Source organism: Corvus cornix, chromosome 8 (genome assembly GCF_000738735.6).
Source record: "Corvus cornix cornix isolate S_Up_H32 chromosome 8, ASM73873v5, whole genome shotgun sequence".
NCBI classification, from domain to species: Eukaryota; Metazoa; Chordata; class Aves; order Passeriformes; family Corvidae; genus Corvus; species Corvus cornix.
The window spans coordinates 14,994,717-15,008,991 of NC_046338.1; the positions used below are offsets into that span (position 1 = coordinate 14,994,717).

Here is a 14,275-nt window from a genome sequence, read left to right on the forward strand (position 1 = left end):
TTTATCAGCTGTGAAATACAGCTCCCATGGCGCAGATGATATCTGTACCTTACCTCCCATACTCGCCATTCCTCTTGGATGCCATGTTCAGCAACTGATGATCTCTGTCTTGTGTTTTAATAGCATTAATATTTACTTTTCTTTTTAAGTCCTGGCAGTGAAGCAGAAGGTTCTGATTAAGTGTAATCCAAGACAATACTGTATTTCAAAATAGTTGTATTGATTGCAACAGCGGATATTACTTTGCCCTTAAACAAAGGGAGCAGTTTATTTTCATACTAATTTGATGTTATATACCTTAATCTTTGCAACTTGAGTATCTTTCATGTCTGAATGATATAAACAATGTGTTTGCTATTCTAGCCAAGACAGTTCATTATAGCTTATAGTGGGAAGGTTTAACAGATTTTTGGCCTGTGATACAACAATCAGTTCTGACAAACCTGTGAAGCTCTGTAGTGCTTCAATGTCTTCTACTGATTTTCAGCCAAAAGTAAGAATGCAAACTGGAGAAGTCTTAATTTTTAACTGTAACTGAAACGTATGTGTATTCTTTCGTGGGTAGTTTATTGGTTTTGATCCTATATTGTGTGCCTAAGGATAAAAACATAGGAATAAATAAGATTATCTGATATGTAAGGGACATGAAAAGATATGGATTAAAAATAGGTTGCTGTCTCATAGGTTTTACATGGATGCTTCTGTTTTTTTCAGTGATTTGATGTTGGCTAATGGAAAATGTTAAGTGTATTTCCTTCTTTTCTTTTTATATAAGTTTCTGACAGGAAATCTGTAGCTAAATAACAGTTTATGATTTCCATCTGTTCATGTATAATAGTGTCTTATAATGCAGTCCAGATTGCTGCCCAATGGAAATGTCCTATAGCAGGAGATAGGCTTTCAAGTGATTGTTGTACATGCTAATTATTTTCTTAAATGAGTACTTCATTTAATTTTGAAGACATGGAACTCATTTTAAAGACAGCTTCCTTGATGCAAAAATTCCCACTAACTAGCAGAGATAGTGCCTCATCTTTCTAGTGACACTATTTTTTAAAAGAAAGGTTTGCATAGTTGTACTACTATGGTAAAATAAGAACATAAAATGCATCCTTAGATTCAGGTATGCAACAGAAACAGGAAAATGGCTGAAATGTTTCTTAGTCACAAACTTTTGCAATCTCTGCAGTGTGTTTCTCAGCTAGTGAGGGCTAGATTAAAGAGCATTTATTGTAATAGATATAATTTTAATTCTGAGAATGCACATGATTTCCTCAAGTATTTAAACTAATTGATAAAACTGTTAAAACACTAGCTTTTGAAAGGTGTGTGTCAGCATATATTTTACAGTGAAGATTTCTACCCTTCCCAGCTGGGAAGAAGGACTTGGTAATGGGAACCAGGTGTATCTGTACAGTGAGAAAACAAGACAGCAAATAAAAAACCCTTACTTGCGTTATTCATGCTTTTCATCATGTCAGTCTTGATTTTTGCACAACTGACTGCAAATCATTGCAGGGGAGTTGGACTAGATGACCTTTAAAAGCCCCTTCTAACCCAAACTATTCTCTGATAAATGGTAAATTATTGTTGCTTTCTTTATAAACTTTGCAATCAAGTTACCTTTAAATACCTATACTGCCTGAGAGTTTCCTGCTTTCACATGTAATAATAATCTGAATAATAAAATTAACATGACAAATAATTTTAATATTTATCAGTTTAGGACTAATTTAAGGACAACTGTATTGTGTGTTAAATGAGCCAGGATGCTGTCTGTGACTTCCAAATTGGGCTGAAAGTGACTCTGAGAGGCAGAACTGTGCTCAGCCTAGTGAGGTTAAGCTTTGTAATAGTCTAAATAATTATTATCAAGAGCTCTCACTTCCTGAAAAAAATGTGTTTCATATCTGTGGTGGATTTCCTTTCACCAAGACAGTTTGTTGCAGTTGTTTTAGTGGCACGAATGTGAATTTCTATGGGTTTTTGCAGCTCTGTTGTTACCAATTCAGAAATGTTCTCAATAGGTAAGATGATTTCCTATGGTTTGTTTCCTGTGGCTATGTGCTTTGCACAGGGTGACCCTTCACAGAGGAGCTGGGAGTACTCCATCTCAAGTTCAGAAGTTGGAACTAGTCATGTTTGTAGTCACGAGGGAGTATGTCTCTATCATTTTGGAAAATGAAAAGCCATTGGATTCAACTGCTTTTTTGATGAATATACTGGATGAGTTTGTATCTGGGCTGAAAGCAGGGATTGTTCTCAAATGCTTATATCCACAACAGATGTGCAGAGACAGCCAGTCTGACTCCCACGGCTTAGTTGGGCCAGACAGCGCCATTAAACTTGTGTCAATTACCCCACTGCAGTCACAGCACAGCACTCGACAGCTTCCCTCTGATGTCAGGAGACGTCTGGCGTGTTCTGATGCACAGTCATCTTTTCCTCGGAGAGAAGCAGCATGAAACTCCTTTGCTTCTAAGGTGTTGAGAGCCATGATTTAAAAACAAAACCAAAACCTCACAATACCTAAACCTCTGAGCAGCCGGAAGGCACAAAAGCAGAACAGAGCTGTGGCAGCTCAGTGCTGTTTTGTTCAACAGGAAATGTATTTTGAAAGAAACCTTACTCTGTACAATAGTAAATACAGTTTTTAGAAGCCAATATATTACAGAAATTGTACCTGAGCTGAAGAACAGGTTGAAATAGTTCATGGGGCATACAAAATTACTGAAGTTCCAGTTACTGTTACTTTACACTGACATGTAAAGTCAAGTGAAATTTCTACTACCTGTTGTATTTGCTGTCTTGTGACATTGAACTACAGAGAGGCGCCTTTTCCGTAGCCTTTGGAAGAAATGGCTGCTATTTTAACCAAATTACTGTTGGGATAATTTGTCCACATTTGGGAACACAGAGGGGAGGCCACTTGGACAGAATAAGCTCTTTTAAATTTGACATCGTTTTGCTGAAAAAATAGCTATACATATGTACTGCAGTACAGTCCTGTATCTTGCTTGAGAGTTCTCTTATCTTCTCAGTTGGCCGTAGGCTAGTAGCATACAGAGATGTGAAGTCCTGATCTACAACGATTTCGATACAGAATTTCTTTTTGTGAAAAGGGACCCATTTCCTCATTGATAGTGTGATGTATGAAACATAGTGAGAATTTTTACCCTGCATCAATTTTAATCCTGCATATTGATGTCAGCCCAAGATATCTTTGCCTTCTGAGAAGAAGATAAGTTGGTATGAACTGGGTGTCAGAAGAGGTGTGAAAATATTTTGAGGTGGTTGTTTGGAAACTAAGAGAAGTTACTTTAATCTAGGAATGTAAAAGTATTAAGACTTCAGAAATTATTTTAATACGAGTAAGGGAGGTTGGTGTTTACAACTTACGTACAGCCACAGTGTTTCCGCCTTTTTAAGGATAAACTGTGAATTGGAAAAGAAGATAAAAATGAAGGGGTGGATATAGAACAGTAACTGAGCAGTTGAAGGATGAGAGTATGTGCATTTTCAATATTTACTCATCGTGGAGCTTCCTTTGCACCACATGATACTATAAAGGACTATTGCCTCTTGACTTCTACTTTGTCTTTTCTGCCCAAACTTGTGTATTAATTGTTCCTGCCATAGTATGATGTCTTCTGAGCACTGTTGTCACATGGGTAATTCCCTCTTTAACCACTGCAACTAAATTTACTGAGTATCACGATTCAAAGTTCAATTTATTTTATTTCCAGTAATTTATTTTTTAACTTTGTTATTTTATTCCTTATGTAACAATGTTGCCAGAGTCTGTATCATGACAGAGAAGTCCTTTTCATGTTTCCCTCTGCTCACTCAGTCTGAAGAGCAACTTCAGTATTTAACATGTATCTCGAGGGTGGTGTGTCATCAGAATTCACCAGTGGTATTTTTTGCTTTGAAGTATCCCAGCTAAATAATACATTTCTTATAAAAAACTGTATCAATCAGTATATCCTCCCACAGAAGTTTATAGTAGTGTTATTGTAGCCCCTCCCCCTAGTAATGCTTGGATTAAAATATTTTTCTGATTTAAATATCTTTAAATATCTGAAGTATCAACTTGCATTTCGTATAGCATAAGGGAAGAATTGTGTGGTTTTTTGTACCTGCTCTGTTTGAATTACCAACAGATATTAATGTATATATATCCATACATGGTTGCAGCTTGTTAACATAAAAATGAACTTTTGAACCTTACTGTTCATATACACAAAAATAGTAATTGAGACTAATGGAATTTAAGGATGGAAACTTAATACAACAGCAAGGGAAATTTAAATTGTATATATGGAAACCATGGATGGTCACTGGAGACTTAAACCAAAAGCAACTCGGGAGAATTTAGGTTTGGGAATGGAGATGTGAAGAACAGAGAGCAGAATTCGGTAGTGTTAATACTGGCATAGAAAGGAAGTGTTATGGCTGTACAGCTTCTCTGGAGAAAGCTGAATTCAGACCAACACCTGCACCTCTGGTGGGGGCACAGACTTCTCAGTGTTCCAGCTTCTTTGGGAAGTTGGGCTGTGAAGTTTCCACAAACCTTTTCTTCAGAATAGTTTTAGCATTGCTATTCATAACTGTGCTGTGTAATATTTCTTTAAAATCAAGTTAAAATATCATCAGTGCCTTGGTATTGACAGTTCAAAACACTTCCGCTCTCAATGGCAGCAAAAGGATTATTGCCTTACAGAGCTCTGCGGGTTTCAGCCTTGTTAGAAATGGGTTAATGCTAGATTTTAGCCTGTTGACTATTGTTGGAAGGAGATTACTCTGCTTGTATAAAATAAAATCTGACAATTGAAATTCTTAATGTCTGCAAAAGATAATCTGACCAAATATGTGTATGTTCCTAGTGTTTGGTTTGGGGTGGTTTGGTTTTTTTTCAAGACCAGTCAACTCTTTGCATACTGTGCAATTCTGACTGCTAACAAAACAGTATGTAAAGCTAAATTAACTTTCTTGTCATAAAATGAGTATTTTAATGAATTTGAAATACCAAAAGAGAATCTTGATTCCTCTTTTTTGCTGGACTTACTGCAGGGAATACGTAAGAATTATTTTTGACTTTTATTTCAATGGCATTGCCTTACCCAGCATAACATTCTGCAGTTCTGACTTTTAGTAAGTTCAGTGATGATATGTCTTCTGATAATGAATAATTATGCTGTATTGTGGTCAGGAAGCATTTGTAGAGATTGATGAATACTGCTTTGTTGTATCCTTTACTGCTGTGGGACCAAAGTACTGAGCAAGGGGCTGGAATTGTTTTTAACTTTTTGTAATAGCTACCTGAGATGCAGTTGAGGGAATGATTTGCCCTTCTGTTCTGGACAAATTTTCATCAAGTGACTGTCCTTCTTGTTCAAAAAGAGATTTGGGAGAAGACCAGAATATTTCTCATGCATGTAGGAAAGGAATTCTTTTTAATTAAAAAGCTTAATCCAATTTAAATCAGGATTAACACCAAGAGGCTTTCAGTAAGCCAGCTAGCTCTTCTACCAGAGGGAAGTTTTTTGTACAAAACCACCCTACTGTACACATCACTAGCCCTGGATTGTTTCTGTTTTTACCGAGCACAAGGAGCTCCATATCACACTGACATGAAATTAGGTCAAGCTCATGCTTGTTTAATTTTGATTTTGCTAATCCATGTCTGCTGCAAAGAGATGTATAGTAGTGATGTTGATATGCAAGTATTTGAAGTACAATTGCCCCTGTTTCTTAGCATGGAGAAGATGGTTGTGGAAGGTTTGCATTAGCTGCTAGTTGTGTCACAAATGTTCTATAATGTATGGTTTCAAACTCATATTGAGGATTTCATCTGGACTTCTCTCATGAAAGTCCGGTTGAACTTCCAGGGTAGGGCCAGGGGGGGTTCGTGTTGTGAGGACTTCTTTGTAATGTTCCTTCTATGGACCCCTTTGAGTCCACTGGAGCACTGCTCCTTTGAATCCTCCAAAAGTCAGAGGGGAAGGTCTTCCCTTAAAGCAGGTGATTATTTTATTCCAAAAGGAGCCAGGTTGATACTGCCTGTATTTTTATTCCTAGTTCTTCCTGAGGATAGCTTGGACTTAGGTGTGAAGAGGGGAAGGATACAGCAAGAAGAGTTTTCCAGAGATAATTACTAAGGCTTAATTTAGTGTTTCTTGTAATTCTAGCATTTAATTAAAAATAGGGATTTTTTTGTACTTTCATTTACTTAAAACGGCTTTGATGTTCCTGAAATGTAATTTTTAAGTGGTCTATATGTTGTTAGAGCTTGTCTTTATTTATGCTTATCTTTTGATCTCCATTTCAGATGAGATCTTTAGGTTGCAAACCTTAGATTGGAAAAAAAGATAAAGCAGTATTTTTTATCTATGTTGATATTTTAGCTACATGAAGTAGCAAATATCTTGATTAACAATTCACATTTTTGAGGGAAATATAAAACTTACTTCTGGTTTACATGTAAAGCAACCAGGGTATAGAATTAAATTGAAGTTCTTAAATGAAGCGAAGACCAAGATAAATGGTTTCCATAAAGAAAACAAAAAATATAATCAAGAGCTTACCTAATCAGTATTTTAAAAATGTAATTAAAATTAATACTGTAATGACTTAACAACTGTGGGGCGCACACAGGCTCATTTCTCGTTTTTTAAAACTTTCTCCAGAACTTCTGTTATAGACAAACTCTTATAAAAACATTAAGGATAGAATTCGTGTTTATCGCTGTAAATACCTAATCTATACATAGCCAGTGTCAATTAAGCAAACATCACGCTTTATCTGTTGGTGCTACACAGAGTTCTCATAAGGTTATTTTGGTACTCTAACTTCCTAAGATTCCTACTAAAATATTTAGCTCTTCTACCTTAACCACGTCAGCTGCCGTTCTGATCAGAAGGCAGTGCTGTTTGCTGTCTTCCTTTTTTTGGCTCTTAGACCAGATGGCAATAGCTTGTTTTCCAGATTAGGTTAGTTTAGCCAAGAAGTGTGAAGAGAAGCAGGGGTAGAAGTATGATATGTTGTGAATAACAGTGTATCTTAGCAATTAGTTTTATTAAACCTGATGGCAACTATTACTAGAATACAGCATTGTCCTTACATATAGGCCTTTCAATGATTTTAACAGATAGTTTAGTGATTTTTTTTGCTAGTCAATGCCCTTTAAAAAAAGTAAATTATTATATGGCTGCAGAAAGCTTATATAGTAATATAAATAACAAATACGTATAAATAAGCACCAGTCTCCAAGCTGCCTTACTAAATAGAGTCAGACACTCTATATTGATCTTGCTTTTTTTCACTATTTGAATTGGATTTTTCTTGAAGGAGTGACATGCACATTTGTATAGTGGAATGCTTGTGACAACTGTATGTGTGTAGAAAACAGTTCCATTAACTTTTCTTGCTAACACTGGAGACCTGCATTAAGATATTAAGGCACTATAAATAAGAGCAAACCCTGCTGTTATATACTCAGCTGAGGTTTATTATTTAGAGAACCAATCCCTGGTTGGCATCTATTTTTCTTTGCTTTTGTCATAGTCACAGTGCTTCATAACAGTTTTCTGACAATTTTGGGGTTCTGAAAAGCCACAAACTTCTTCCTTGTGTGATTACGTCCTTCTCTTTACAGCTATCTGTTTACTTGTCCTAACGAAACAAGGAATTGCAAGTGACTGGGAGAAAACAAAGATGAATGGTGACTGTTGTGTTTGCTCTCATGCTAATTCATCAACTTGAAGTCAACGTTTGGGTCAAGCAAAACAGATAAGTCTGAAGTTGGAAAGTTTATGGAGCTGCTTGACATATGCTTATTTTTAAATATACTATGACATCATGGTGCCTAAAGATGTTGCTTCTGTAGCTTTTTACCTGACTTCATAGTTAGTATTATGTGCAGTAGTCAGGAGTCATAGCAGTGATGCTGTAGTTAGAGCTGAAGATATGTTTTAAGTTTGCACCTTTTGTTTTAAAGCATTTACAAATTTTTGAAGATTTCATATTTGGTGGAATTAAGCCTTCTATTTTTTTCTGTTTTATTGGATGCTGTTTTACAGAAATATCTGCTATAAGCCATACTGTTTCTGGGAATAGCCATGCTTGTTGGGGTACCTAAACTTTGATCTATATATGCAATTCATGTGATGTGTAACTTCCCATGGGATTTTGTCTCGTTTTGCCCTTCCTGGGACAACCTGAGATGTAGGCCCTTACCTGTCCTGTATTTTATGTGACTAAGAGACAGGTTGACTTAATAGTACAGGCATGGTATTCCTGGTCTTAAATCCCAAAAGGGCCACAATGTAGTCTTTTTTGTGCAGTGGAATGCTGGAAGAAAAAATATAAGGCTTTATGCTAACTTTAGTTTTAAGAAAAAAAAAAAGACAAAGCAAATACTTGGTCAGACCCTAATCTCTCTTCCTTACAAAATTTGCAGAAAAATGAGAAATGCAGGCTCTGATGTTCAAATCAGGTTGGATGTACATGTGGGAGAGTGATTTCACTGTTGGGTAAACCTTTTTTCTTTTAGTTTAAAATCAAAGCCTTAACAGTATTATTCACTAATCAATATCTACTTACATGTTTAAAATAAAGCCCTGGTACAAATCCTATCTTGGAATAAAGTGACGGATATCAAATGCTAATGGAACTGTAGCAGGCTTTTCAGAATTGCTACTTCTAATTTTCAGGCAGCTGCTGCTTTAGATTTCAGTTAACAATCTCAGTGCCTCCTTGGAGATCTGTGTTGGGATTTTTGAGGGGGGTTATTTTTTCTTTTGACTAGCTCCAATGAGCATTTGTTGGAGTTTGAAAACAATTCTATCTGGACAGTTCTGAAGTGCAGAACAGTCTTTTCCTTCTGTTCTGTAAGTGCATTAACCACTACAAAAGAAAATGTTTTGGCAATATTAGTGACTTATACTTGGTCACCAAACTACTGGGGTTTATTACAAAGTATCTTTTATACCTCTTTCTCCTCATGCATTACTGGAAAATAAACAAGCTGGAATAAAATTTCTAAAGTTAGTCAATATGATTTTTTGCCACTAAGGCAACTGAATTCTTAGAAGGGGAAGAAAACATGGGGTTTTGATCTGACTGAAGAAACTTAAAATTACTTTTCTGATATTATTTTAAGCTTTTTACTCTCTTTCCATCCTGGTTTGTGCTTTGCATGGGATCTTCACTTGCTGTAGGTCAGAACTGGGTTCACAGCACATATGTTCTAAGGCTGTCCTGAATTTGAAGACTTTTTAAAGATAAATGTTAAGTTAAAGGTTTTAGCAGGTATTTCATAAATACCTTGCAAATGAGACCAACAGTATTTTTTGTCTAAAATGCAAATAACTAAAATACCTTAAGGGTTAAGATGTTTTTAATTAGGAAAGTTGTTCTGAACTACACAAATAAATATCTAAGAAAAAAAGAAAGCAAAAGGTCTAAGTTATTCTTTTAACCAGAATAAGGTATGGCTACTGCGTAAGGCATTAGCAGTGCTTTCCAGAAGTGTCATTCCCTGAATGGTATCATTGTTAACCAAAATTTCTGAAGTTGTGAAGCGATTGGTGGTAGTGTGTTTGCAGGGCTGAGAATGCAATAGGACCATGTACCTACCCTCTGTCTAAGGGCAGTGGTCTGCTGCTTGGGTACCAGTGTTCTTGATGTGTGACTGAAAAAAATCAACTGAAATTGCAGTTTTGTTGCTCAGAAATCTTCTTTTGTTATCTTTGTGCACAAATACGTGTTGGTCTTTAATTCTTGAAGTTTCTAGAGAACCTGTGGTGGTTCTGCTCTTAGTAAGACTTAAAACTAGAGCAGAGTTGTTTTTTATAAAGATCTTTGAAAAAGTAGGTATGTTAATACTGATACCTTGCACAAATTTAACTTTTAGGCACTTTTTTTAAATTCAATCAATATTTTTCCTTCGGATTTAATTGGGTATAGTGACACAAATCCTCCATGGTCATGAATTGTCATAGCACCATTGACTCTTCTTCTCTCCATCCCTGAAGTATTGATACCTACATACAGCTACACTCCGGTTTGTAAGTCATGTGCTGCTAAACAGCTCCCAGAGGAGGCCTCATTTCAGTGACAGATGAAGGCTGTGTGTATATGGTGGGTGTTGAAAATGATTCAGAACATTAACTTTGCTTACAGAATTATGATTCGGTTTTAAGCTGATGTTCATTCTTCATCAGAGGAGAATGGAGTCCATAGTGAACTGGTTTCCAGTCCTGCTCGGGTTTGGTATTTAGGCCAGTCATGTGTTTAATGCAGCTTTTGGGCAGGGAAACAGCTTGAGAGCTGCTCCGTGCCTCAAGCTACCAGCTGCTTACCTAATTGGCCTGGGAGCACAGTGGAAAGAAAGCTGAGACACCAAGTCAGCTGGCTTCAGTGTTGTTCCCAGCTGGAAGAAACCTGCTTATTGGTTTAACATGGCATCCAGTAGTGTAGATATCCAGCAACTGTTTGCTTAGGGATGGGGTTATCAACACTCGCTGTCCAGTTCCTTCACATCGATTCAGCGTGACTCAAGTTTGAGTCTTTTTCTTCAGTTGGGCAACACTTGAAGGCTGCTGAGCTAAAACTTATTTAAAGACTGAGTCTTTCCTCATCTGAGTGGGAGCTTTCACAACAAAGCATGGCAGGCACATAAGACACGTTGAAGAGAGAGCCTAAATAATATCCATGGATACATGCAGAAGGAAAATAGATGTAGAGGACAAAGAACATAGTTTGAGAAAGTAGAGCAGTATGCTCTGAATTATTCTTCCAGTTACTCAGTGAACTTAATTTTGACAGCCAGCAAGGCTCAAACTGTGTCTTTCATCAAGAATGGTAACTGGTAAGTTGTAGGGTAAAGAAGAATTTCTGATTTTGATAGATTTTTTTGTTCAGAAATCCCAGGAGGTTCTTATGCTTCTGTAAAAAATGTGAGGAATTTGAAATGTTTGGTTTTGATAATCTTTAAGTTGTTAAAATCCATGACACTGTGTTCTTTGGGAAGATTTTGTATGCAGTTAACACTTGGATTTGAAGTAAATGCTAATAAGCTTGTTTTACCTAAGACATTCATCTGTTTGAATGTGCGAGGAATGTAGACTAATAACTTCTTATGATCACAGTCATTTGTTTCTATAATTATTTAAATATTGTTCATTTGGGTGATTTGTTTCTGTAATTATGTAAATACTGTGCAGCTGGGTTTTCAGATGTTTTCAGAAGTATGTGTGGGTCCATTGGATTTTCACAGGTGATTTTATTAGTTGAGATCCTTGGTCTGTCCATTTCTCTGTAACTGTTTTCTTGTTAGTAACTTTTGAGCTTGTTGAGAAACTGCTTTGACTTGAAAGGGCAGCGACCTTGAAGTGATGGTGTAGGGATGAAATGTTGCTGTTAGTGCTTCTGCTGAAAGAGAAGACAACTTGCCCATTATATGTTATTTTCTGGTAGCATCTGACTGGCAAACCAATTTGTTGCTAGCCATGGTATTTTGTGGTTTATTGCTACAAGAGGATGGCTCAAGAAATGTAAGTCATGCCAAGATGCTGACTTACAGAAATAGGGTGAAGAAGGATTTAGAAGAATGTATAGACAAATAAGTGAGAAAACAAAGTTGTTCTGCTGTTTACAAAGCAGCCAGCTAAGGGCTTTCTGCAAGTAACTCATCTGCTGGTAAATAATCAGTGCAGCAACTGTTATTACACTGATCATATTGGTATTGCCTATGTGCAAACTGTCCTTGCGGTTGATGAAAGTTTGCTTGCAGGACAACTGCAGGTGACAGTATAGCATTTATCCCAAGGATATAGCAATTATATTGTGTATTACAGTGAAATTAAACAAGCAATAATAAAAAAGTGTGAGAATATCTTATGCCTTAAAATTATCCTGTATTACAATTTTATGAAAACCTGTCATATTCAAAGGTATCACTTGCTTAAATGCTGCATATCTTTTTAAATGGGTGTAGTTATGTAATGTGAAATTTAGTGTGTATGGTGTTAACCCTGTTTAAGCATTTGGCTCTTAATAATTTTGCATAGGTGTTTTTCCTACAATGTGAAGTTTAAATAGAATGCTGTGAAAGCAATGAGACTGTAGAACATTTTGTCCACTGGATCTCCAAGAGGAAAGAAATTACCTATCCTGGTCTTTTTCTTTTCAATTGTTTTCAGTGAAACCAGTCCAACCTTATGTAGACAGGTTCTTGTAATCAAAATTTGCAGGGCTGTCATCTAAGGAGACTTTGGTAAGCACGATATTAGTAAATACTTAACGTCTTCTTCCTCCCTATCTTCCACATGTAAAATGTCATTAAAGCAAACATTGCATTTTCTACCATACTTCTAAAAACATGTAAGCATCGTTCATTTTTCAGCCATTACAGGGCTTCTACTTCCAAGCTTATTTAAATTTTATAGAAGAGCAAATGTAGTTAATCAAATGCCCATTAACTCCTCAAATTATCTAACTTCTGATTACATAGGTATCTCAAAGACTATTCTTAGTTGCATGTTACTATTACTGGACCTCTGCCCCTCTCCAAATTATAAATTAACTAACTAACCTTATCAATAAATAAAATCGATATACATCATTTTAAGAGTTAAACTGACTTTTCAGTAAGTATCAGAAGAGCTTCCTGACTTCAAAGGAGAAGCTGCAAACTATTTGTGACTGGGAAAAAATGTGCACTTTTACAAAACTTGCAATTTTTGTTACTGTGTTACTCATAGACTAGAATGAAATAGGCCGTTAGGATGGCTAACCAGGTTAGACACTTCCAGGTGCTCCCTCTGCTTCTCACTTCAACTTCCCTTGCATTTTAGCAATTTATAATCTTCATTTCATTTCAGCCTTTTTTTTTAACTATTGCAATTATTCCAAAAAGGTGATTTCAGTGCTTTATCTTAAAGATCAGTTTTTGTTTTAGTTTGAAATTTAAGGCCTCTTTATTTTTTTCATAATAGGACTGTCTGTATACTTCAGGCTTGTGAAGGTCCTGCTCCTTATATGAGTTCTTGCTTTCCCCCTTGCCATGGGAAGGTGAAGGTGGTTGGATGCAATAGCATTTCTGCTAATTGCATGCAATCATGCAGCTTTTATATCTTATGCATGGTCTTTAAAGTGCACTTGTCACACTAATTCTTTAAAGGTTTAAAATACCTCATTAGAGGAATATTTCTCATTAATCCTCTTGCAAATCATGTCTGTTTCTCAAATGTTTCCCTATTCCATGTGAAAGAGGAAGCTTCCCTTTGCGCCAGCCACACTCATCAGCCCTGGGGTTTTGTGCAGCTATAATTCAAATCTGACTTAGATCTACTACTCTGGTGTAGAAAATACCAATTAAATTTGTTTCATTTCAGCGTCTCTAGGTGGTATTCAGTATCCATGTAGCCTTGGGCAGCCACATGGTTAACTATGTTCCGTACCAAATGCTTCCTCTAATCTGTTACTGGCACGGAGGGGAGAGTTACCAGCCCCATTTTGTTGTAGCCATCTTCAGAGAGATGAAACCTGAGTCTGTTGCCTCATCTCTTCCCAAAATAGGACGTTTGCCAGCAGTGATGGGAGAGGTAGCAAATGAGAAAGGAAGGAGCAAAAACTGTGACTGATGTAGTGGGGAGCAACAGATGTCATGTGGAAAATTGAGATATACTCAATAAGCATTTTCTACAAACATTTTCATACTGATGTAACTTAGTTATGGGGTGTGAGATATGAGCATATGAGAGAGTGAGTGAGTTTAAGCTTTGAAGCATTTCAGACAGATGGAAGTTTGTGGTTTAAGACAATTTATGTGGAATTACAGGGTAGGCTATTCACAGCTTAATGATTTTGCTTTAAAAGTGATTTTATGTTATAATTAAAAGAGATTTGGTGAAAGAGAATAGAAGGAGCTGGGTTAAAGAAGCAAGGAAGGTAAAGGCCAAGAGCTGCTGCTGCTGTTAAAAGCGTGTCATTCATAAAGAGCTATACCCTGTAAAAGAACATAATGCAGAGAATTACAGGTTACTCTTGTGATATCAACTTCAGCTTACACTGTTGACAAATGCAGATTTCTTTGAGCTCATTATTAAGGGCAGTATCACCATAAATGAATGAGAAAAAGTGCTTTGACATCTGTATTACAAATTGTATTAAAATACATACTTATCTGGAACAGAAAAAAACTGTGTCTCAATCAGCACAGGGTATTTGATATTCAGCAGCATAAAAAAAGAAAAAGCCGTAATACTGT

At 36.4% G+C, this 14,275-nt stretch overlaps 1 protein-coding gene across 1 annotated transcript in view; it reads left to right on the top strand.

Annotated features, from left to right (window-relative positions):
• HS2ST1 (heparan sulfate 2-O-sulfotransferase 1) overlaps positions 1 to 14,275 on the top strand; it is an 81,633-nt gene that overhangs the window by 44,720 nt on the left and 22,638 nt on the right. The gene's annotated exons all lie outside the window — the stretch shown is intronic.